The following is a 22,070-nucleotide window of genomic DNA, read 5'->3' as shown; positions in this document are numbered from 1 at the left end:
GTGAAGCAGAGACAGAAATTCATTACTAGATGTATACCTTATTCCTGTGAAACAATAGCTAAAATTATGGATCAAAACAGAGAGAACATCAATTATTGAAGGTTTATACTATTCCTGTGAAACAACAGCTGGATTAGAAGATCAAAAATGAACTAAGTTTAACAAATTCCAGATAAATCAACATCTGAGTGAATGGATGTTTTACATCCACTACTTACAATGATATGGTTGCTGACAGTCAGTAGGAATTTTTTTTTCCCAGCAAAAATAAAACCAGAAGTTTAGTAAGACAGATACTTAACGGATGTTATTTAGCAATATTTTCTTGAACAAAAGTTCAGCTAAATACCCAACTTAGTCTTTCCTTTAACATTTTTAAACCCCATGTCAAACAGTAACAGGGGAGGGAGATACAAAGAAAAATGTTCCAAATCTATGAACCACATACTGAGTTTCAAAAAATACACCATCAAAATATAAACAGCCTCAATGCTGATGGCTTTGTAAAGGTGTCAGAACAAAAGAATACTTTTTCTAATATATATGTGCATATATAAGTAATAGGTGTATTAATAGTAAGCGTAATATGCCACTTGCTTGTATGATCTTGGGCAGGTTTGAAATTTTTTTTATAATAAATTTTTTTATAATAAAGTATCCCATTTCATACCTCCCTTAGTTATGGGTATTCTGCTATATTATCAAAATTTTTGTAAATTAAAGAGTTAAATTCCTTTTCTGGACTTTTAGAGGAAAAAGTGTTCCATGAAAAGTTTTTAAATATGTGGCAAAAACATGACAAAATCAAATATTAGTGTATGATGACATCAATGTGTAAGCAAACAAATTTTGCGGGGACTGAGCTTGTGCCTCGACCTACCAGGCCTGGGCCAGGGGACTTGATATCACCCCCTGGGGAGGGTAGTAGGTACGGGCGTGAGTGCCCTCTGCAGCCCCCCCGAGCCTGCGGAGCGAGGTCGGGGCAGCTCCCTTTTCCTCACCCAAAATGCCACTGGCAGGGGAGGCTTGCCGGAGGGAACCGCCCTTCTCCCAACTGCCCTTTCCCCACTTCCTTATCTTACCCACATACTCCCTTGTGCCAAGGCCACTCCTGCCACCGCCAGTGCGCATGCACCGTGGCCAGAACAACCCCCGCCCGCTGCAACGGCTCCTGCGTCCTCTCAGAACCAATCCTAGCCCCTCTCCCTTCAATATTGCCATTTTAGGCTACTTCACCTCCTTTCCAGCCCTGCCCCTCTTACCAGCCTATATAACCTGTAATCACCCCTGAATAAATCTCTTTGGCGCCTACTCCTACTGGATGAAGAGTGTTTTTGTCCTTATCGCCGCCCTCCACACCTTGCACGCCTCTCGCCGAGGACCCTGGCCACGTCCTCCGCCTCGCCCTCGCCTCCGGGAAAGAGCCCCCGCCGCCGGTACCCTTTAAGCAGCCCCGAGAGCTGAAGGCTCGGCTACCGGCCGCCACTCCCCCTAGAAGCAGTAACCCCGACCGCAACTGGTGCCCCGTGTGAGGAACGTCTCCACACGACAGTTTGGCAGGTCACCCGCTCGCCCGGACGCCTCTCCAGCTTCCCATTTCCTCGCCTGCAAGGTAAGGGCCGCCTCTCCCTCGCCGCTTCCGGAGCCGTGGGAGGTTCCTTGCTCCGAAGCCGCTCCTCCCTTCCCCCACGCTCTCTTCATCCAGTAGGAACTCCTCCCTTCCCCCACGCTCTCTTCGTCCTCTTGTATGCGCACTTCTATGACCCCCGTTCCTCCTAACACTCTCCCCCTTCCCCTCCATTACTTTGCTGTAGTTCTTTGTATCTTTATTTCCTCATTTGGTGCCGTGTGCCTCTTTGCAACCGCCCCCCCTGACTGCTCTCGTTGCCAAAGGGCACTGCTTTCTGCTCTCGCCGTCTCCTTCGGCCTTGCAGCCACAGTTTATCTCATTCTCTCTGCTCGGTAAACAACTCCTCCTCCTCCTCCCTGCCAGCCGGCCGGCCCGGCTCGGGAGCAACTCCCCCTCCTCTCCCCTCAGCTATGGGTAATCGTATATCTACATGTCAGGCACCTCAAGTTCGTGCTCTGGCTGGTCTCCTAGACACGCATCGCTGTAAAGTGTCTGTCCGGCAGCTGCAGATATACTGGGACCTCCTGCTGCCCTTTAACCCATGGCTCACCACTTGCCATCTTTGGGACCCTGTTACTTATGATCGTCTTATTGATCGAGTCACTAACGCCATGGAACATGAGAGCAAGCGCTTCCCTCCCGGCTTGCTCCCCACCTTAATAACCATCCGCTCCTGCCTTCAAGGCTCCCTCCCCCCTGATAGAGGCCCCGTTAAATCCAAGGAGGCACTATCAACCCAGCCAACAGACTCAGATAGCGATACTAATTCAAATCATGACTCGGACACGGAGTCCTTAGTCGAGCAGATTAACAACGCACTCGAGGTGACTCCCAAAAAGCAAAATAACACTGCGCCACGCCAAGATGGCGAACTTCCTCCTTCTTCTTCCATCGAGGGGAGGAAATGCTCCGGCAATGACATCAGCCCTAAGCTGGGCCGGAAACCGCATACGCTTTACCCCGCCCTTCCACAGGGCGGAGCTAGTCCACCATCTTATGCCTTGAACCCCGCCCTTTCACAGGGCGGGGCTGATCCACCATCTTGTGTCTTAGCCACGCCCACCGCGCCGCCATCTTGCGACGCTTGGGGCCTCCCACTCCCGCCTCTCCCTTCGGCGAGCTCCCCCTCGGAGCCGCTACCGGCAGCTGCCGCCGCTCCTCCCACCCTGCCGACTAACAACCCCTGACTGCCTTCTGCACCTCAAGGCAACCCTTGGGGCAACGCTCCCCCTACCCCCACTCCCGCGCCAAGCCCTCTGCAAGCGCGCCCTCCTTTCTCTCGTGCTTTTCGCTGTTTTCCTCTTAACCTTGCCCCCACCCCACAGAGGCCGCATAACTGGTATCCCATTGACTTAGATACTATCAAGCAGCTTCGCAGGGCCGTCAAGGAGGACGGGTTAGGTAGCCCATATGCTTCCCAAATACTACAGGATCTCGCCATGAACTATTGCATCCCCCAAGACTGGGCCTCGCTTGCCCGTTCAATTTTTAACCCCGGTCAGTTTGTTGACTGGCGTGCTCACTTCCAGGCAGAAGCAGCTAAGCAAAGTGAGCAAGATGCAGCCATTGGAGTCTATCACCCCCCCGAAGCCTATTTGGGCACTAGAGCGTTTCTAAATGCGTCTGCTTATATTAATGCACCTGCCACCTTTTGGCCTATCCTTTGGGGAATCGCCTTGCGAGCTTTTGCCAACTGCTCTGCCTGTCGGCCTAATAAATTTACCAAGCTCTTCCAGGAGCCGAGTAAGCCTTTCGCCACCTTTGTCTCCAGAGTCGAAGAAACCTGCGCTCAAAAGGTAAGTGATCCCCAGGCCCAATATTACATGTGCCCATCCTCAAATCCTGGAAAATCGTACTGTAATTCCCCCAACGAGTACTACTGTGCATACTGGGGGTGTGAAACATTAGCCACTAATTGAAAGCCTCCTGTTCCTGATCATTACCTTACCTTAAAGTGGGCCCCTACAGGGTGCAAACTCCCTATTGTTAACTGGCTCGGCCAAGAAAGTGAGAGATCCTGCACACATCTTAATCTTACAGTGCAGCTCCCCACTGATCCCTCCTGGTTACTCGGTCAAACTTGGGGCTTCAGAATCTATGAGAAAGGAGGCGACCGAGGATCACTTATTCTTATAAAAAAGGAGGCTGTAAGCCAACCATACCAAAATACTGCATTAAAAACACCCTCTAGCATAGGTTCCAACCAAGTCATTAACCCCCTTTTTCCACAGCCCCCCAGCCGTACCTCAGCTACAAACAACGCATCGCCAACCCCACCACCCCAGCTTCCTCTGCCCCCTTCTCGTTATTCCTCTCCCCTCCTCAGCCTCATCCAAGCCGCCTTTGCCTCAGTGAACTCCTCCAACCCCAATTTTACCTCCTCCTGCTGGCTCTGCCTCTCCACCTCTTCCTCACTGTACGAGCCCGTTGCCTCCAACCTCTCCTTTTCAGAAAGCACAGAAGACAGCCCCTCGGAATGCAGTTGGAATACCTCTGCCGTCCCCCTGACCTTTCATTCAGTCTCCTATACGGGAAAGTGCGTCCGCCCTCGCTCCAGTAACTCTCCCGACCTCACTGCCTGTGCCAGCTACTCATCTCCCAGTAGCTCGGCAAAATTTCTCATTCCTCATAACTCCTCCCAATGGCTCTGCTCCTCTACAGGACTTACCCCCTGTCTCAGCACAAATATCATCAGCGAATATAAAGAAACTTGCCTCCTAATTGTCCTTATCCCTAGGGTCTTATACCACAGCGAAGAAGACTTCTTCCTCCGTCTGGAAAGAACTGCAGCTCCTGCCCTTCTGCAAAAGCGAGAGCCCATCACCGTCCTTACAATTGCCTCCCTCCTAGGTCTTGCCGGCGCTGGCACCGGAATCGCTGCACTAACCAGTCAAGGCTCCGCCCTAACTCACCTCAGGGCGGCTGTTGACGAGGACATTCGCCACTTACAAAACGCTATTTACCATCTAAAAAATTCTGTCAATTCCCTCTCTGAGGTCGTGCTCCAAAACCGCCGAGGTCTTGACCTTCTCCTCCTCAAAGAAGGAGGCCTCTGCGCCGCCCTAGGAGAAGAGTGCTGTGTTTATGCCAATTCCACAGGTCTCGTCGAGGACAGCCTGAAAAGGGTCCGAGAGGGACTGGAAAAGCGTAAAAGAGATCGTGAAGCCACCAGTTATTGGTCCAGTTTTTTCACTCCCATCCTCCCATACATCCTTCCTTTTCTTGGCCCCCTATTAATAATTATTCTAGCTCTCATCTTAGGACCCTGCATCATCCGCAAAATTGTCCAGCTTGTAAGAAAACAAACAGATGCCCTTTTTTCCTCGTTCGTGCAAATCCAGTATCAGCGACTCGCCACCTCTGACGCCCCCCACTCCAAGATGACAGCCAACCCTCCGCGACCTCAATGCCACCGGTCAACCCGTCGACCGCGAGGCCCTTCTCAATCACCTGAACATCGCTCTCACCTCGAGTTCCAGCTTCTCTGAACCCCTGAACTTTAAACCCCTGAACTTTAAACCCCTCACCTTCGCCCAGCCCGCTGCAGCGAAGCCATTGTCAAGTGCCCGGGCACCACACCAACACTGAGCTCCAGCCTCGCTGAGCCACCGTCAACCCCTTTTTCCCTTCCCTGACCTCCCCCTTCCCTCACCCTTAGCGGGCCTCTCCGGTAAAGCCTCTTCCTCTAATTAGAAAAGAAAGGGGAATTGCGGGGACTGAGCTTGTGCCTCGACCTACCAGGCCTGGGCCAGGGGACTTGATATCACCCCCTGGGGAGGGTAGTAGGTACGGGCGTGAGTGCCCTCTGCAGCCCCCCCGAGCCTGCGGAGCGAGGTCAAGGCAGCTCCCTTTTCCTCACCCAAAATGCCACTGGCAGGGGAGGCTTGCCGGAGGAAACCGCCCTTCTCCCAACTGCCCTTTCCCCACTTCCTTATCTTACCCACATACTCCCTTGTGCCAAGGCCACTCCTGCCACCGCCAGTGCGCATGCACCGTGGCCAGAACAACCCCCGCCCGCTGCAACGGCTCCTGCGTCCTCTCAGAACCAATCCTAGCCCCTCTCCCTTCAATATTGCCATTTTAGGCTACTTCACCTCCTTTCCAGCCCTGCCCCTCTTACCAGCCTATATAACCTGTAATCACCCCTGAATAAATCTCTTTGGCGCCTACTCCTACTGGATGAAGAGTGTTTTTGTCCTTATCGCCGCCCTCCACACCTTGCACGCCTCTCGCCGAGGACCCTGGCCACGTCCTCCGCCTCGCCCTCGCCTCCGGGAAAGAGCCCCCGCCGCCGGTACCCTTTAAGCAGCCCCGAGAGCTGAAGGCTCGGCTACCGGCCGCCACTCCCCCTAGAAGCAGTAACCCCGACCGCAAAATTTCATATCCTAATAAGGAACTAAGAGTCCAAAACATTTTTGTGATACTATAAAAGGTATTTATTCACTATACAAAGAACATGCCCTGTATAAAATGTTCATGTAAATCACTAAAAAGTATAATCTGGTGAACATTTTCTCAATTACAGAACATACTAAATCAGTTGGGATAACGGCTCTGTCTGCCTCAAAACAGTAATTTTAGCACCCAAAGAGTCTCCTTTACATCTAACGCAAGGTTTGATACTTATTTTGGGATTACTTCCTAATATGTGTTTGAAGAGGCAGTTAAAAATTTAATATAACTCTGGTATATTACAGTCACTGCACAATAAATCAGTTTATTACAGATTAAAATAAATCATTTTTCCTTATCTGTATTAATGGGATGCAAACAGAAATACTGGATACCTACAAATGGCAGATACCCACAAAATTACTTATCTTTGATAGTATATATTGGGTTTTATAATTACATTAGGATATAACTGGTGTAAAATAATTGTTACGAGTACACCTCAAACAAAACAATGAGGTGGTGCTGTAATGATTCACCAGATTGTGCTCTCAGTAGACATTTATTAAGTGAATTATATCTATTTTTCTGTCCCCAATTATCCGGTAAAATGTTTTGCTCAACAGTAGGGGTGCAATAAATGTTTGCTGAATATACTGACTAGGTAAGAGGTGAGAAAGTGATGACCCTCTTAGCTGGATATCAAGAATCATATTTGGAATTTACCTGGGAAAGAGGAAGATGTAAGGTGCATGTGGTGTGCAGTAAACAAACTCAGATGCCAACAAAGCAAACAATTAAGCAGAAAACACTGGCACCAGAATAAACATAGGCAAGGTTTGCTAATAATAGCAAAACTGGAACTGACTTTAGAAGACAACCAAAGAGAAAGTTTATATTGGATCATATCTTTTCCCACCAATTCAGTTTGAGACAGACCAATAGAAGCACCCTAAGAGACTACGGCTGTCTTCCTTGACATTCAGACATACTAGTTTTCAATCACTTATTATGGACCTATTACCCATGAGTCAATATAACCTATTCATATTTAGGGATTAGTTTCCAAAATACAAACTTGAATTTCCTTTTATTTGTCCTAAAATGCTTACTTTCAAACTTGAAGGGACTTCAATTATTCTGTGTAGTTTTCGATAACATTCTTTTTATCTTTTCAGACCCAGAGTCAAAATACTCGTACAGCATTCAAACTGCAGCACCTTCCACCCACCCTTTGGTCGCTTGAGCTGCACTTCTTGGGTCTTTTTCCACTTTGTCAGCTCTTTCCTGAAATGTAGTAAGCAGAACTGTACTGGGTATTCCAGCTGCCGTCTGGTCTGTCATTGTCGGAATAGCTTCTGCTATACTGTGGTCTTCTAGTCTGTCTACTGTTTGTTTCTAGGACTATAAGATCTTCTAGAGTTGTAATCAAAAGACCGACTTCTTAATCTCCTCCTTCCATAACTTCGGCTTCTAGAATGTCTCTATCTGTCATATCATCATAGACAGAAGAACTGTATACATTCCTTCCTTCCTTGGCTTTCATTTGATTTGGTGTCTTCCCACCCCCCTGTGCAAACTGGATGTCAATTTGACATCCACAAATCCATTTTCTGTCCAAATTATGTAACTCATCTTCAGCATCACGAACATTCTTAAATTGAACATAAGCCAATCCTCTTGGACAACAAGTGTAGAAATCAAGTGGAACATACACATCAACCATAGGACCATAACGATCAAAGTCATGATGTAAATCTTCAGACCTGGTGTTGTCGGCCACATTCCTCAAGAACAGAGACATGTACGGGGGCCGTAGATAGTGGGACATGGCGGTGGTGCAGTCTTGTCCGTGGGAACTAACAGGCTCAACAAACTGTCTGCAGCTCCTCAGTCAGTAGGAATTTAAGAATTGTGTTTTGAGATCAGCTTCCTTATAAATATTGGATTTAAATTATAAATATAAATGCTTTTGTTCAGTTTTATTATGTGTTTGATAGTATTTGCTATCAGTTGTCATAATCTTTGTCTTCAAGGAGCTTCCAACTTTAGAGAAAAGACAAGTCAGTCAAGACATAGTTAACTCACATGCTGAGATCACTGGATGTCTAATGCTGGATACCAAAGTTTCTATGAGATTGGGTCATCAAGGGTTATGAGCACAGGGCATCTTAAACGTATTAAGAACTGAGGCTTATTTAGGGAAAATTGTTCTAGAATATTCTTTTTAAATAAAGGGGGAGGTGTACCTAAGCACTCAGTGGATTAAAGGAGAGGAAGATGTCACAATCCCCTTTGTAAGTAACACATTGGACAACCACAGAGGAGAAAGTTTCAAAGAACTGTTGGGCCTCATCGCAGGTGAACAATATTGATATGACAGTGTAGAGAATCTTTAAAATTCAGAACAATACCTATTATGGTGCCTCCTTGGTATTAGGAAAGCATTTTAGAAGGAAAAATAAAATTATGGAGTCCATGCTTAAGCAGTTAGAAAGATGCCCTAATTTTCCATGTAGGCTTTGTCATCAAATTCCATGCAAACATTTTGGCCAACATTATATTCTATTTTGAGTCCTACAACTTGCATAAAGGAGCAAACTTGTGTGAATGGACAGAAATTTATCTAGAGATCTTATGCAGTCTCCCCATGACACTCAATTGTTGCAGGGAGAGCTTGGAGCTGCAGAAACAGAGGTAAAGGATTGATCGGGAGGCATTTCGAAGGCAAAATGTTGGGGCTCAGCAAGCAGAGCACATAGAGAGATAAAGAATGGATAAAGATTTTTAAAATAGCACTAAGTTTCCAAAACTGTGTGAAAGGGAGGATGGCAGTTCTGTTGCAAGAGAAAGGGAATTGGGTTGCGGAACAGATTTTAGGGGGAAGAGAAAAACTGTTGTCCTTGGACATGTTCACTGTGCAGTGATGTCAAAGTGAAGCTGAGATGTGTGGTTGAAGACTTGAGCCTTGGAGTGAGAGGCCCAGACAGGAGAAGATTTGGGCCCTAAGGAGCCATTGTTGATGCTTGATGGGATGTGCCCTCATTTCCTGTCCTTTAAAAATCTCTTCTACAAAGTTTAGAGAATGTTTCAAACAGCCTGCAATGAAGTGGGAACCACATAATCCCATAAGGTGGTCCAGAAATTCAGAACCATACATGGGCTTCCTAAGAACACAGAAGCTCTGCTGGGCTCCCCTTTCTCTCTTATTGAAGGCAGGGTGGTCCTTAATGAGCCTGGTAGCCCCAGAGCCAGCTATGGTATCTGACACATAGTAAGTATTGAATAATACATCTGTAGTTTCTCAAACCAAAGAGAATTTTAAAAATTTGTGTTTTTAAGTCAATGAAAATACTAAAACACATTTTAACCAATATAAATATAAAGTTTATCTCCATTTTGCAGTGAATATTCAGAATTGGGGGACATTTCTATAAAATACGATTTTAAGCCAATGTTTCTCAAGCAAATGTCTGTGTACCTCTGGGGTGGGGATGAGGGGGCAGTGTGGGTTCTATGGACATATTCAAGTTTGAAAGACACTGAAATATGTCTACATTGAATGAACAGAAAGATGAGAAATAATTATTTCCAAAGCAGTCAATCACATTGTTAATTCGGGGGGGATATGTAATTCAGTTTGTTTGGTGGTGTGCAGATAGAACTAATTGGCATATTTTAACTTGTTACATTTCAAACTGTGACATCACATAGACATAGCCTTCTAATATATATATATATTTTATTATTAACCTATTGGATGTTCTCCTAATGTACCAAGTGCACCACATAAGGAGGATGAATAGCTCAGCTCCAGATGACATCTTGCACCCATTATCTGGCCCGGCTGACAGTAAAGCGTTTATGGCGGCCTCCCCCTTCTGGCTCTTAATGGACAGCACATCACTGTTTCAGGACACCTGAGAGAATGCCCGGGCGCCTCCCTGAACACCTGACAAAGGAGGGTCGAGGCCCCAAGAATAATTGCCATGTCACTACCATGTGATTTATTGCAATGCTTAATTATGTCTACAGGGCACCATCTGGAGCCCAATTTGATATCTTTGTGAACAAAAATTCAAGTCGAACTGTACCTTCTTCTGAACTCGCTGAGTCCCATTCTGGACTTCCCACACCTGGAGTGTATTACCCTGTTTTGGTCCCCAAACCATATCCTACTTGTTTCAGTTTAGAGGGTCCTCATCACACCGAGCTTTGCTCCTTGTAGCGACAATGGACTTTCACTTCTTAGACCATGTTATCCAAAGGGTTAAACATGTGGAAAGTTCTGCGTTCCTCTAAACACTTTAACAGTGGAGGGAAATCACCTTCAGCACTTTTCTGAATTGCTACTGGCCATTAGCCAAAAGCAGTCTTGCATTATTGGCATCTGAATATTTTTTTCCCAATTTTCAATTACCTAGTAATTGTGCCCCAAATATTTGTTTGATAGGGATGATGGCCAATCAGCACAAAATAAGGAGGACTGTTCTTTGCAATATTACTAAGTTTTCAACTACGTTTTCCATCTATTCTAGGAATAGTGTGTTTTTTTAAATAAACCATTTTACTGTGAAGAGTTGATTTAAGAAAGGCTTATTCATTTCAATTAAAAACCAAAAGCATTAATCAAATGTTTGACACTATAAATGTTTCCAATTAACATCTAGCTTAAAACCACATGTGTTCCAAGTGAAATTCAAAAGATCTATCTGTACAGGTGACCTCGGAGAAACCATTAACACATGCCGAAGACAGCAAGGAACATTTTCCATTTGTGAGTTTATGACTGATTATTACTTCAAACATCCCTTTGAGATGTGGCTTTCCTAAAGTAGAAGTTGGGTACTTCTCATTGAGTCAAAACTAAAAAGAAGAGAGAGAGAGAGAGGGAGAAGGAGAAAGAGAGAAACTAGAACCATCCTATTTGAATGAGCAGTTAGTAGTTTCAGCCCTATCAGAGCTAGTAATGGTGACAGAATGGATGGGGTGGGAGGGGTGGCCGGTCAGTGATCGTATAGCTAAGAGAAAATTTCCAAGCAGTTCTTTTTCACTATTTCCTACAGAGGTTGCAAACTCTAATACCCACAGGGCCCACCAAGCAGGTAGGGCTTGTTTGGAAAGGAAATGGGAATGCCAGGTGAACGAGATCACAGCAAACCGGAGGGCCTGCGTGCACCCCATCTAAATGGAAGAGTTACCCCTCAACTCCAGCCAAGTCCTGTCCTATGAAAATCGAAGCCTGGTTGGATCAAAACTTCTGATATTTTGAGAGAAGTCAGAACAGAAGCTTTTAAATGTGAACTCATGAATTTTAAACGATGGCAATTAATTCAATTGAAAATAAAAACAGTAACACAAACCTCTTGCAGCCAGTTGGAGACCTTGGTGCCAGGTGCATGAAGAATTGGGAGCTGGCCCAGTGTGGTCCTAGAGAGACAAAGGCCACAGTTCAGATGAACGCAGCCCCCTTTCAGAAATATGTCACATGTCACCAGCCTTGGAGAGCTTGCTTTGGCTTGCTCTAGGTTGCATCCACCAGCTCCTCCTGGCAGAAAAAAGAGAGAGCACATACTTTCCAAATAATTTTTCAACTGATGGGTTGAACTCAGTTAAATTATTCCAGGTGTGCTATGCAGGCGGTTATTACAGCCATAAGGAAAATGGTAACATTAAGACAAGCCCATTTGCCCGGCATCCTGATGAATTGCATTCTCTCTCTCTCTCTCTCTCTCTCTCTCTCTCTCTCTCTCTCTCTCTCTGCTGTCTTCCAGCAGCCCATCAACAGCTGGGGTTGTCAGTCCAGCTGCTGACAAACACAGAGCTAGTCTGCTCTGAATAGAAAAGTACATATTTCTCTCTCTTTTTTTCTATTATCTTTCAAAAAGAGGAAAAGCAGGAGATGACCATAAAATAAATGTCTGGAAGGTTACACAGAACAAAATACTTTACTTTCAGAAATGATTTCAAGACCCAAAGAGCTATTACAATTATGTTTGTGCAATGATTTTTTTTTTCCATCAAAAGCAAAACCAAGGTTTGTCTGTCTTGGGTGGAAATTGTCCAGTGACCTAAAGAATAAGAAAAGATGATGATTTTAACTTATTGAGGGGGTCAGAAGACATGGTTCGAGTCCTTTGTTGCATTTCCTAACTAGCTATGTGACTGTGAGCAATTTGTATCATTTCTCTCCTCCTCGGTTAAAAAAGAAAAATTGGTCACGGATGATAAATTTTTTAATTAAAATGCAGCTCGCAACATCTAAACAAAATAATTCAACTGGTTATTAGGAACAGATAAAATAAAATTCATAAAGCAATTTATAAACTGTACTTCATTTCTTTCCTTATGATTATTTATGGATTACACATTTTTTTTTCTGAAACTGTTTTCTGGATATCCTTTAAGGCTCATTTGACTTCCATTGGCAGGAACCCCCTCCTCCACAAAAAAAAGGGAAATTTTTTGCCTCACATAAGTAAAAAAAATCTGACTGTCGGCTTCAGGCATGGCTTAATCCAGGTGCAAAATCAATGCCACTGTGAAGTATTATCTTCCATGTCTTGACCTGAGTTCTAGGCTCATATCCTTCCAGATTCAACTCCAGTAGAAAGGAACATACATCTTTTCATCATGTAGGAGTCTCAGAATTGGGCCTGAGTGGCTTAATTAAATGATAATTTGGCCCGAACAGCTTAACCAGTCCTTTTGTCTGGGGAAATGTTATGCCTTGGTTAACCAGGTCTAAACCACATGTCAATTTTTGAAACTAGAGGTAAAGTTAGTCCCATCTCAGTATCTGGACTTCTCCCAAATGAAGGGGGAATGGGTATCCATCACACCCCATGATATGAGCTATTATTTTGTTTTAGCCTAAAGAAATGATTTAGATAGTCTATGCGTTAAATAAAGGTTATGAGAAAAATTTCCTTTCCTAAAGAAACTGACTTTCCCCAATATAACTTTCTTTGGCTAGAGAAAAATTCTAAAAACAATCTCCTCCCAAATTCATCCTCTACAACCCATTCTTCCTAACTAAACAGAAGTATTTTCCACAGCATACTTATTTTCACCACCATCACAACTCTTTTCCTTTACTTTTTAATTGATGTATAATTCATATACCATAAAATTCACTCTCTTAATGTGTACAATTCAATGATTTTTTAATATATCTACAAGGTTGTGCAACCACCACTATCTAATTCCAGAACACGTTCATCATCCCAAAATGAAAACTTGTCTCCATAAATGGAATCTTATGAGGCCTTTTATGGCTGACTTCTTTCACTTAGTATATAACATTTTCAAGATTCATCCATGTTGAAGCATGTACTTCCTTTCCTGTTTGAATAATATTCCATCGTATGGATATACCAACTTCTGTTTATCCATTCATCTGTTGATGGACATTTGGGTCATTTCAACTTTTGGGTTACCGTGAATAATGCTGCTATGAACATCTGTGTACAAGTTTTTGTGTGAACATAAGTTTTCAGTTCTCTTGGGTATATACCTAGAAATAGAGTGCTGGGTTATATAGTAACTCTGTTTAGCTTTTTGAGGAACTGCCAGATTGTTATCCAAAGTGACTGCACCATTTTACATTCCCACCAGCAGTGCATGAGGTTTCTAATTTCTCCACATGCTGGCCAACACTTGCTACCGTTCATCTTTTGGATTGAAGCCATCCTACTGGGTATGAAGTGTTATCTCATTGTGGTTTTGATTTGCATTTCCCTAATAGCACTAGTGATCTTGAGCATCTTTTCATATGCATATTGGGCATTTGCACATTTTTTGTGTAGAAATGTCTATTCAAATACTTTGCCATTTTTAAAGGGTTGTTTACCTTTTTATTGATGAGTTGTAGGAGTTCTTTATATAGTCTGGATTCTAACCCTTTATTAGATATATGATTTGCAAAAATTTTCTCCCAATCTGTAGCTTATCTTTTTACTTTCTTGCTAGTGTCCTTGAAGCACAGAAGGTTTAAATTTTGATGAAGTCCACTTTATTAATAAATTTTTTTGTTGCTTGTGCTTTTGGTTTGTTACCTAAGAAAGCATTGCCAAATGCAAGGTCACAAAAATTTATACCTATGTTTCAAGAATTTTATAATTTTAGCTCTTACTTTTAGGTTTATGATCTATTTTGAATTAAAGTTTGTATTTGGTGTGAAGTAGCAACTTCATTCTTTTGCATTTGGCTATCCAGGTGACCCAGCACCATTTGTTGTAAAGACTCTTTTTCTCTATTGAATTATATTGTCACCATTGTCAAAATCCAGTTAACCATAAATGTACAGGTGTCTTTCTAGACTTTCAATTCTATTCCTTTGATCTATAGGCCTGTCTTCATGTCATAATCTTGATTACTGTAACTTTGTAGTTACAGTACAGGGTTTTCACCATCACACTGTCACCCATTGTACCACTATCTTTGTTTTAATATTTTATCCTTTATTTGCCAAATTCAATAGTAACAACAAACAAAGTTAAAAGCCCATACTGAGGCTTTTTTTCCATATCATACTAAGTCTTGGTCAAAATTAAGAAAGCTTACTTTCTCTCCAGTGATACTATAGAAAATTAATTGGATTGTTATTCAGGAGTGAAGCTGGAGCTACAACTATTCCATATAATTTTTTTAAAGTGTATTGAGATATGTTTTACATACCACAGAATTCATTCAATGTATACAATTCAATGGTTTTTAGTATATTTACCGAGTTGTGCAACCATCTCCATAAATCTAAGTTTAGAACATTTTAATCACCCCCCCCAAAAAAAAACCCCAAATCTGTGCTTATTAACAATCACTCCCCACTCTCCTTCTGGCAGCCCCTGCAATCACTATCTACTTTCTGTCTCTATAGTCTCTCCTGGCTTCCTGGGGCTTGCTGCTGGGTCAGCATAGCTTAGTGGTCAGCCACTGATTGATCTGAGGTTGTAGTTAAACCTACTGAGCCATGTAGGTTTTTACCTTTTACTGTTGGATCTGGCTCTGGCTTGGGGACTGCTTTCACAGTTCAGGGGGTTTATGAGTTTGCCTTGCATTTAGCCAGCTTGGGGGTTTCCCCCTCCCCTTGCTACCAAGAGGTTGCAGCACTGGGCATGTACATAAGCATCCAGACCACAACAGTTGAAGGTTTATAGAAAAATTAGCAGAAAGTACAGAGTTCCCATATACTCCCCCATCTCCTAGCACAGGCCAAGTGTTCCTGATTATTAACATTTTGCATTAGTGTGCTACATTTATTACAATTGTCTTTGGTCCCCATTAAACTTCTGGCTGGTCTGCCTCTAATTGTATTGTATTAATTGCTACAGAAGCTGATTGTTCTGTGGCTTTTGAAAACACCCTGGGCATACGTTTCCCCATAGTCTTGTCCAAGTAAAGTCAGACCCCGCAGGTTTGCTCCCCATTCCTTCCCCACTCCTCACCCCCCCCAACTTCTGCACTATGGCATGGGAGCTGGGGGAAGGCCCAGAAGAGGGAACTCACTCTTCACGGGCTGCCCCGTACAGAGCCTTCACCTGCCCACAGCATGGAGCTGGGGGAAACTGGGATTTACTGAGGACTAACAGCTGCTGAATCCACTAGAACAGCTCTTGGGATGCCATGGCCTTCTACCATTCTTACTGAGACTCCATAGATTTTGTTGAATAAGTGCATATAAATTTGTTGTAAGCCCCTTGGTCAACCTCCAGATACTTTAAACTTTTGTCCCTTGCTAATTTTGATCAGCTTAAAAGATGTGTCTCTGGGAGGAGGTTTTGCCAAGGTCTTCACACTGCCATTTCACTGTTCCGTAAGATTTTCATCTGAGAGTTCCTGGGAGTCATTTCATTGCACAGATGTGTTACTACCAGAGCCTCTTTCTCTGTAGCACTGAATTTTGCTATTTTGATTGAATGCTTGATTCCTTCACTTTCAAAATTGTAATTCAATAAAATTTGGTCACCCAGTCTCTTTTCAAACATTCTCAGATTGAATCTTTTCCCTAGAGCCCAATCTTGTACACCAGAGGTTATTGTTCAGTATCGTGATCCCCAAAGATTTCTGATCATGCATCACTATCACAAATAGTTTTTGAGCATGCACCATTTTTGTGAGTGCAATAATATATTACATACAATATAACACAAACACAAAATGTTGAAATTTTAAAAGAATGAGACAAAAAATAAACTATGTTAAGATGCCTTGTAGATTTTGATGGCTTTATACAGTCATTAGCTAATATCTCAAGGCACAAAATATTTTTGGGAGAAGGCTTATCATGACTGCAAGTAGATACCAGTCTTATTTCAAAGTTTCTTCACATAATTTCAATTTCTATTGGCTGACTTATTGTCAAATCTGATTACATTGTCAATTCTCCTTATCATATAACTCTCAAAGAGCTTGCGTTAAGACCGATGTCAGCTCTGCATTTTCTTGTTGACACTTGTTTCATGTTATCTTTTGTCGATGTGTGCTTTCTTTACAGGATCTTTGTAAGCTGCTTGTGCATGTTGCGATGGGTAGTGTATTCAAAGCTGGATATCACAATCCATAAATGCACTTGACTTGGCCCATGGAAGCCGCAAGGTGTCACAATGTGATAAAAGCAAATAAACAAGTGAGGACACCATTGTCACCCCTCCATGCTGTGGCCCCTGCTCTCGTCCCCCAGGACACTTCAGAATCCGAGTGTAATGTGTGACTGGAGTAACTCCCAGACCGTGTAAGGGGAGCAGTGTCAACCTAGATTTTAAGCATTAATGAGAATGAATAGCTTTTTTGGGGGAATAAAATTAACATAAATTGAAATTTTAATATTTTCTTCTTTCACCCTAATGGGTAGCTCTGTGGTTTCCTTGGGTTGCCTGAGCCCCGATTTGGAGAGCGCTCATCTCAGAGGCCACATATGAGGGTTCCTCATCTTGGCATCGTTGACATTTTGGACCAGATAATTCTCCATTGTTGGGGGCTGTCCTGCTCATTGTAGGATGTTTAGCAGCATCCCTGGTCTCTACCTACTAGATGCCAGTAATGCCCCAAGCCCTGCCACCCAGTTGTGATAACAATACCTCCAGACATTGCCAAATTGTCCCAGAGGAGCAAAATCATCTCTGCTTAAGAACCCCAGCTTTATAGGGCAAAGTCATAGGCAAAGCATTGACTCACACTCGATGCTGCTGTTTTACGAAGATGCATTCGTCACCACAAGAATAAATGAAATAGCCACCATGGGTCAGTCCTGCATTTCATTTGTTTACTGAGATTTAATGAAGAAAATTTGGAAAATATGAGAAGGTATGAGGAAGAAAAGTAAAATAACTTGGACTACTCAACCTTTGGATTTGCTGTGTTTTCTTAGAAATATTCATACAGAATCCATTAGCTGGTCAGCTCGTCCTTCAACTTTGCCTTGCTCAGACTCTATCTTCTAGACATTCCTTGACGTTTCTATCATGTATTTGGAAATCCTATCACATATAATTCATACTTATCTGGTTTCCAGCACTGATAGAGATACCCCCCCTCCCCCATGCTTATATTATCTTTTTATGGGACTTTTTAAAGGGAGAGATGCAAAGACGGGGGCTCAGTTGAATAAACTTGAACTGCAAGACTCAGGACGTTCTTTCTAAAGGTGACAGGAAAGGCACATAAACGAAAAATACAAATATATTTTACAACCATGGAAACAAAAAACAGCTGTACCTCTAAAACACTGAAAACAAAATTAATATTCTAAGAACAAACACCTGAGAAAATATTTATAATATATTTAATAATGAAAACACGATGATTATTAACATATAACAAACTCTTTTTAAAAATATTAAAAAGATAAATGCTGTGGTTGGAAAAAACCCAAGTAGTAGCAATGAGTTCACAAAAGAAATGAGATTTCATGTTTTACTTATTTGATAGACAAGATTTTTAAAGTAATACCCCTTGCTAATTGAGCGATTTAATGCATTGACGTTAGAGATACAAATCGGTACAAGCTTTCTAGAGAATAATTTGGAGATTGGTATCAAAAGCCTTAATGTTTTACATATCTAGCCTTAGAAATTTACTTAATAATTCTACAGCTAGGGATTTATCCTAAGGAAATATATATGGGATTTCTGTTAAGTATAAGTTCACGAGCTCAATCTTCATAATAGTAAAAAAAGAAAAGAAAAGAAAAGAAAAACTGCTTATGTGTTCATCATTAAGGCATTTCAATATAAATTATTTTGGTACCTCCATATGACAGCACTCTATACCATTATTAAATTTGTGTTTTAGAAGACTTTCTAATGTCTTGGTAAATATTCACAAATTGTTAGGAGGAAAACAAGATATTACGGTATAATAACAGTTTAGAGTAGTAATTTTAATACATATTTGTAATTTAAAAAGTTATAAGGTGGAACCAATATTTACACTAAAATATTTGTGCTTCTGGGTAGTAGATATTCTAGATTATGTGAGTTTTCTTTTTTTTGTTTATATTTTCAAAAAATTTTACAGTGAACATTTGTAACAAGAATAAAACTCTACAAGTCACTGTAAAACAACAGTGAGACCCTTGAAATATTTTCTGGTTCTGAAAGAAATAGAATAACAGGGGTTTCCTCTCCAAACTGCCACCAGCTGGGAAAGTCATCATGTAAGTTGTTTCACACAACATGCTTCAGTCTGAGAAGAAAGCAAGTTTTGAGAAGGCCCTGATGTTCACGGACAGTGATGCTCACTCAGGGATCTTTTCCTTTGTTTTTCCTCACCTGAGCCAAGCATGTGCACTTTCCACGTAAGCAGAGCTTTTTCTCAGCCAGGAGCACACAAGCGTATTTAAAAGATGTCAGCAGTATTTAGACAGAAACTTGGATGGATTTTCAGGGAAATTGTAGATATTATTCTATAGTTAATAGCATTTTTAAAGGGGTGATAATGTTGGAGGAATGGGGGATTCTCAAAGCCAAAGTTGGTACTCTACAAATGAAAATAACTCTGATGAAGAGGAAAATAAAAGGGTATCTAAAGAAACCCATGGACTGCCTAAGGATCTAATGTTCATTTTCATAAGAGCTGTGACCACATCTGTCTTGTTCATCACCATATTTATTAACATGTTTGCTGTCATATAATTAGAGTTCAATATACATTTGTTAAATAAACAGCCCGTATTTAAAAATAATGCAATATATATAATGAAGTGGAAAGAAGGGAGTATAAAAAAGAAGCAGAAAGGAGAAACATTGAATAATAGCAAAAAAAAAAAAAAAAAAAAAAAAAAATAGCACAGAATGAAATACCAGAAAGCATTAGAAGAAAATCAAATAAAGGTATGTTAGAAAAAAGAAGAATATCACAGAAAAAAAAACAAAACAAAACTGTTCCACTTCTGGGGTCGATGGTATAATGCTAGTTGAGGGCAAGATTTACGTATCTTTCCCTTCTCATCTCCTTCCCCCTTTCCTTCCCCTTTTCTTTTCTCCCTCCCTCCTTCCCTCCCTCCTTCCCTCTCTCCTTTCTTCCTTCCTCCCTTCTTTCCTTCTTCCTTTTCAAAAGGATTTGAGGCTTATTCTTTGTCATAAACTAGATAAACACTATATTTTTTCTTATAGTATCAATTTTACTTAAAGATTTTGGGGAAAATTGTACCACAATAAGAATTGACATATTTTAAGTTGAAAGAAAAAAGGTCACATGATTTATATATAAAATATAAATTTTAAAAATGTCATATTGCTTTAAGTGAATTCCAGTGGTATGTCAAACCTGTGGGAGATCATTTTGGAATTCTCAGTGACTGGGGATTCTTTGGTAGCTAATTTTGAGAAACACTGCCTTAAACAAAAACTGGAGAGATGGTAGTATGTTAGATGAAAGAATCAATATTTGAAAAGATTTCAACAGGCTGACCCTTAAGGTCCAAATAACAAGACAAAAGTGTCCAAGTACAATAAATCAACCACTCAAGAAAAGTATGGAGAAGGCAACGTGTCTCAGTTTGCCACAGCTGCTATGACAAATAACAGCAATGCATTGGCTTCAACAATGGGAATTTATGGGCTCACAGTTTTGAGGCTAAAAGTCCCAAATCAAGAAATCAGCAAAGTCTGCTTTCTCCCCCAAATCTGTAGCATTTTGGTGCTGTCCGCTGGCGATCCTTGGGGTTCCTCAGCTTATATCCCTGCTTCCCATCACATGGTGATGTCCTCTTCTTCCCCACTTCTCCATGATTTCTGGGTTTGCCTCATGAAGCCTTGAGTAATCCAGATTAAGATCCATCCTGCTTCACCTGGCTACACCTTAAATTAAAGTAGCATCTTCAAAAGGCCCTTAATCCACAGAAATGAGGGTTAAGATTAAGAACATGTGTTTTGGGGGCGGTACATAATTCAGCCTACTACAAAAGTCTTCAAAGACATTCAAAGAGAAGTGTTTTGAGTGATGTATATTTCACATGAACCAACAATGGGATGGAGGGACTCAAGAAAGGCATGTGTGTCTTAGGCTGAAGGTGGAGAGAAACTGTGTTGCATTCCAACTGCGTCTGCTGGATTATATTCATCTTGGAACGTCGTATTTTAAGAAAGCCATTGACAGATTAGACTATGCTTAGAGGACAGTTGACAGGACAATGAGACAGACTTGGAATCATGTTATATGGGGACAATGGAAGAAAACAAAGCATCTTTGTACGCAAAAGTTGTGATTTTCAATAAATAGAGGATAGCCATCTATTTGGAGGAGTAAGAAACTTATTATAGGAGGTGATTTTCAGGTCAATTGTTGGAGGAAATTCCAAACAATTAAGACTGTTTAATACTGGAAGAGAAAAAAAAAAAAAAACACTTTGAAGTATCGAGTTTGCCATCATTTAAAGAACTCAAAAACGAGTGACAAATTTTGGGACTATAAGGGAGGATGTTTCTACCCTGATTAAGTAGAACAGGGAAAGGAAAGGTTGATCTAGAACTCCACTGATCTAGAATTTGGAAATGCACAAAGTCATCAATTCACAAGCAAAGATGGAAGAAAGGGCAGAAGTGAAGAAAGCAAAATAGGAAAGGGCTGATGTGCTAGTGATAAGAGCCTGAAAAGGAAAATGGAAGCTGGGAATTAAAAGATTTGTAGGATGTAAAGACCACAACCATTGATATCCCTGAGACTGAATGGAAAGAAGAAAGTTTATAGTAGGTTCTGAAACTATAGTCTCACTCTGTTGTGAACACTGTCTTGAGTTTTCCCATATATGCCTACCACCATGTTGATGTCACAATACAAGTTTATTTCTCACCCACATGACATGTCCCTTGTGGGTTGGTGGGGGCTTTGCTTCACATGTTACTCAGGGACTCAGGCTGATGGAGGCTTTGTCATTTTACACCTGCATCATCTGGATGGCTTATCAGTCACAGTGGCAGGTAAGAGGCAGCTGGGGAGTTGCTTGGAGACTCCTGAAAGCATCAGCTCAGCAGTGACACATGACTCCACTGAATGTAAGGAGCTGAAAACTGTGAGTGGGAACACATCACCTAATCAATTATTTACTTAATATATTTTTTAATTTTTAATTTTTATTTCTTATTAGAGAAGTTGTGGGTTTACAGAAGTCATACATAAACTGCATAAAATTCGGAGTTCCCATATACCTCCTTGTTATTAACACCTTGCATTTGTGTGGTGTGTTTGTTACAGTTTGTGAAAGAACATTTTTATAATTGTACTGTTAACTATAATTGCACTAATAGCTATAGTACATTGTTTACAGTAGGGTTCACTGTTTGTGTTATACAATTCTATGGTTTGTTAAAAAGTTTTTATTCTAGTAACATATATACATAACCTAAAATTTCCCCTTTTAACCACATTCACATATATAATCAGCACCGTTAATTACATTCACAATTTTGTGCTAACATCACCATCATCCATTACCAAAACTTTACAATCAACTCACACAGAAACTGCAACTCAAACATTAACTCCCCCTTCCCCATCCCCAACCCAGACCCTGCTAACCTATCCACCAGATTCTAACTCTGTGAGTTTG

General features: G+C 41.7%; 1 pseudogene; it reads right to left on the bottom strand.

The window, feature by feature from the left end:
* Positions 1–7,298: 7,298 nt before the first annotated feature.
* On the bottom strand, positions 7,299–7,957 carry LOC119514590 (annotated as a pseudogene).
* Between the last annotated feature and the right edge of the window lie 14,113 nt (positions 7,958–22,070).

The sequence above is a fragment of the Choloepus didactylus genome, chromosome 18 (assembly GCF_015220235.1).
Source record: "Choloepus didactylus isolate mChoDid1 chromosome 18, mChoDid1.pri, whole genome shotgun sequence".
NCBI lineage: Eukaryota > Metazoa > Chordata > Mammalia > Pilosa > Megalonychidae > Choloepus > Choloepus didactylus.
The sequence above is the reverse complement of the archived record's forward strand: the minus strand, read 5'-3'. Positions and strand labels throughout refer to the sequence as shown.